Source organism: Petromyzon marinus, assembly GCF_048934315.1.
Source record: "Petromyzon marinus isolate PM22_M1 ecotype Great Lakes invasive population chromosome 83 unlocalized genomic scaffold, UKy_Petmar_22M1.pri1.0 chr83_unloc.1, whole genome shotgun sequence".
Lineage (NCBI taxonomy): Eukaryota > Metazoa > Chordata > Hyperoartia > Petromyzontiformes > Petromyzontidae > Petromyzon > Petromyzon marinus.
The window spans coordinates 266,773-271,708 of NW_027422634.1; the positions used below are offsets into that span (position 1 = coordinate 266,773).

Sequence of the window (4,936 nt, forward strand, 5' to 3'; positions counted from 1 at the left end):
CTCACCTACTCACCACTCACCACTCACCTACTCACCTACTCACCACTCACCTACTCGCCACGGTGAGCAGATGAGCGGGTGGGTGAGTTGGTGGATGGGTAGGTGGGTGGGTGAGCAGGTGAGTAGGTGAGTGGGTAGGTGAGTAGGTGGGTTGGTGGGTGGGTAGGTGAGTCGGTAAGTGGGTGGATAGGTGAGTGGGTGAGTGGGTGAGTAGGTGAGCGGGTGAGTAGGTGGGTGAGTAGGTGATTGGGTGAGTAGGTGGGTGGGTGAGTAGGTGGCTGGGTGAGTAGGTGGGTGAGTAGGTGAGCAGGTGAGTAGGTGGGTGGGTGAGTAGGTGGCTGGGTGAGTAGGTGGGTGAGCAGGTGGATGGGTGTGTAGGTGAGTGGGTGAGTAGGTGAGTGTGTGAGTGGGTGAGTGGGTGAGTAGGTGAATGGGTGGGTGGGTGAGTAGGTGAGTGGGTGAGTAGGTGAGTGGGTGAGTAGGTGGATAGTTGAGTAGGTGAGCGGGTGAGTAGGTGAGTGGGTGGGTGGGTGAGTAGATGACTGGGTGAGTAGGTGAGTGGGTGAGTAGGTGAGTGGGTGAGTAGGTGAGTGGGTGGGTGAGTAGGTGAGTGGGTGAGTAGGTGAGTGGGTGAGTAGGTGAGTGGGTTGGTGGGTGAGTAGGTGGGTGGGTGAGTGGGTGGGTGGGTGAGTAGGTGAGTGAGTAGGTGAGTAGCGTCATTGGACCGTTATGCTAATAGTCTTGATGGACGATATGCAAATGAGCTGCTCGGTGATTGGTCGCCTCTGTAATGCTATGCTAATTTATCCACGGAATATGCCAATTTCGCCCGGCCAATGAGGAGCGCGGGCGGGTGGGGTGGTGGTGGTGGTGCCCTGTTAATGAGATGTAAACGAGATGCAAATGAGATGCTAATGAGATGTAGATGAGATATGATAATGAGGGTGTTCACTAGCGAATTACGATTTATGAGCATCTACCAATACACAAAGTTACACAAGGTACGCGAATCAACATGCCAACGACATGCCCACGTTCATCGCAGGTTAATGACATGCTAATGATATGTTAAGCGCATGGTAATGTTATGTTAATCGCGCGATAACTTTATCCTCACGATATGTTAACCGTTAATGTAATGATATGCTAATGATATGTTAATCGTATGATAAAGATATGTTAATGTTATTTGCTGGTCGAGACTGCAGTGGTGTTTGAAGTTAATTTATTAGTAATTTATGATAATTTTTGATAATTTATGCCACGGATTATGATCTGGCCCGCACTCACTGCTCATGATGTGGGTGATGTTGCTGATGATGATAGGGTAATAAAATCCCTGATGATGATGATGATGATGATAGGCTAATAAAATCACTGATGATGATAGGGTAATAAAATCACTGATGATGATAGGGTAATAAAATCACTGATGATGATGATAGAGTAATAAAATCACTGATGATGATAGGGTAATAAAATCACTGATGATAAGGTAATAAAATCACTGATGATGATAGGGTAATAAAATCACTGATGATGATAGGGTAATAAAATCACTGATGATAAGGTAATACAATCACTGATGATGATAGGGTAATAAAATCACTGATGATGATGTTGATGATAGGGTAATAAAATCACTGCTGGTGATGTTGGTGATGTTGCTGATGATGATAGGGTAATAAAATCACTGATGATGATGATGATAGAGTAATAAAATCACTGATGATAGGGTAATAAAATCACTGATGATGATAGGGTAATAAAATCACTGATGATAAGGTACTAAAATCACTGATGATGATAGGGTAATAAAATCACTGATGATGATAGGGTAATAAAATCGCTGATGATAAGGTAATAAAATCACTGATGATGATAGGGTAATAAAATCACTGCTGATGATGTTGATGATAGGGTAATAAAATCACTGCTGATGATGTTGGTGATGTTGCTGATGATGATAGGGTAATACAATCACTGATGATGATAGGGTAATAAAATCACTGATGATAGGGTAATAAAATCACTGATGATGATAGGGTAATAAAATCGCTGATGATAAGGTAATAAAATCACTGATGATGATAGGGTAATAAAATCACTGCTGATGATGTTGATGATAGGGTAATAAAATCACTGCTGATGATGTTGGTGATGTTGCTGATGATGATAGGGTAATACAATCACTGATGATGATAGGGTAATAAAATCACTGATGATAGGGTAATAAAATCACTGATGATGATAGGGTAATAAAATCGCTGATGATAAGGTAATAAAATCACTGATGATGATAGGGTAATAAAATCACTGCTGATGATGTTGATGATAGGGTAATAAAATCACTGCTGATGATGTTGGTGAAGTTGCTGATGATGATAGGGTAATAAAATCACTGATGATGATAGGGTAATAAAATCCCTGCTGATGATGCTGATGATAGGGTAATAAAATCACTGCTGATGATGTTGGTGATGTTGCTGATGATGATAGGGTAATAAAATCACTGATGATGATGTTTGTGATGTTGCTGATGATGATAGGGTAATAAAATCACTGATGATGATGTTTGTGATGTTGCTGATGATGTTGATGATAGGGTAATAAAATCACTGATGATGATTTTGATGCCATGGTAATTATACATCACCATCACCACCACCATCAACACCATCAACACCATCAACACCATCACCACCATCATCACCATCACCCGCACCACCATCATCACCACCACCATCACCACCATTATCACCACCACCATCACCACCACCATCAACACCACCATCAACACCACCATCAACACCATCACCACCATCATCACCACGATCACCACCACTAGCACCACCACCATCATCACCACCATCACCACCATCACCACTACCATCACCACCACTATCATCACCATCACCACCACCATCACCACCATCATCACCACGATCACCACCACCATCACCACCACCATCACAACCACCACCATCACCACCATCACCACCACCATCACCACCACCATCACCACCATCACCACCACCATCACCACAACTAACACAACAACTACCACCACCACCATCACCACCACCATCACCACCATCACCACCACCACCTACACCCTCCCCTCTCACACAACCCTCACCTCTATCGCCCTCTGCTGGCAACTCCCACCAACACCACCACCACCATCACAACTAACAACACCACCATCACCACAACTACCACCAACACCACCACCATCACCACCACCACAACTAACACTAACACAACTACCACCACCACCATCACCACCACCATCACCACCACCACAACAACTAACACAACAACTACCACCACCATCACCACCATCACCACCACCATCATCATCACCATCATCACCACCATCATCACCACCACCATCACCACTACCACCATCACCACCATCATCACCACCACCATCACCACCATCACCACCACCATCACCACCATCATCTCCACCACCATCACCACCACCACAACTATCACCACCATCACCACCACCATCACCACCATCACCACCACCACCTACACCCTCCCCTCTCACACAACCCTCACCTCTATCGCCCTCTGCTGGCAACTCCCACCATCACCACCACCATCACAACTACCACCACAACTAACACTAACACAACTACCACCACTACCATCACCACCATCAACATCACCACCATCACCATCAACATCACCACCACCATCATCATCACTACCACCACCATCACCACCATCACCACCACCATCATCACCACCACCATCATCACCATCACCACCACCACCATCACCACCATCACCATCATCACCACCACCATCATCACCACCATCACCACCACCATCACCACCACCATCACCACCACCACCATCACCACCATCACCATCATCTCCACTACCATCACCACCACCACCATCACCACCACCACCATCACCACCACCACCATCACCACCATCACCACCACCATCACCACCACCATCATCACCACCACCACCATCACCACCACCATCACCACCATCATCATCACCACCACCATCACCACCACCTACACCCTCCCCTCTCACACAACCCTCACCTCTATCGCCCTCTGCTGGCAACTCCCACCAACACCACCCTCACCACCACCATCACCACAACTACCACCACCATCACCACCACAACTACCAACACCACAACAACTAACACTAATACAACTACCACCACCACCATCACCACCACCATCACCACCACCAACACCACCACAACTAACACTAACACAACAACTACCACCACCATCACCACCATCACCACCACCATCATCATCACCACCATCACCACCATCACCACCACAACTATCACCACCACCACCATCACCACCATCACCAGCACCATCACCACCATCACCACCACCATCAACATCACCACCACCACCATCACCACCACCATCACAACCACCACCACCATCAACATCACCACCACCATCATCATCACCACCACCACCATCACCACCACCATCAACATCACCACCACCATCACCACCACCATCATCACCACCACCACCTACACCCTCCCCTCTCACACAACCCTCTCCTCTATCGCCCTCTGCTGGCAACTCCCACCAACACCACCACCATCACAACTACCACCACAACTAACACTAACACAACTACCACCACTACCATCACCACCATCAACATCACCACCACCACCATCACCACCACCATCAACATCACCACCACCATCATCATCACTACCACCACCATCACCACCACCACCATCACCACCATCACCATCACCACCATCACCATCATCTCCACTACCATCACCACCACCACCATCACCACCACCACCATCACCACCACCATCACCACCATCACCACCACCATCACCACCACCACTATCACCACCACCATCAACATCACCACCACCATCACCACCACCATCATCACCACCATC

At 47.2% G+C, this 4,936-nt stretch overlaps 1 long non-coding RNA gene across 3 annotated transcripts; it reads left to right on the top strand.

The window, feature by feature from the left end:
- The first annotated feature begins 664 nt into the window (after positions 1–664).
- Positions 665–2,628, top strand: LOC142908383 (uncharacterized). Of its 3 annotated transcripts, XR_012931706.1 has the most exons (3): positions 665–1,327; positions 1,496–1,681; positions 1,786–2,628. It is a non-coding gene; the product is annotated as an uncharacterized LOC142908383 (long non-coding RNA). The 3 variants fall into 3 exon arrangements; XR_012931705.1 differs by lacking the exon at positions 665–1,327 and having other exon boundaries at positions 1,334–1,681; XR_012931707.1 differs by lacking the exon at positions 665–1,327 and having other exon boundaries at positions 1,334–1,631.
- Positions 2,629–4,936: the final 2,308 nt, after the last annotated feature.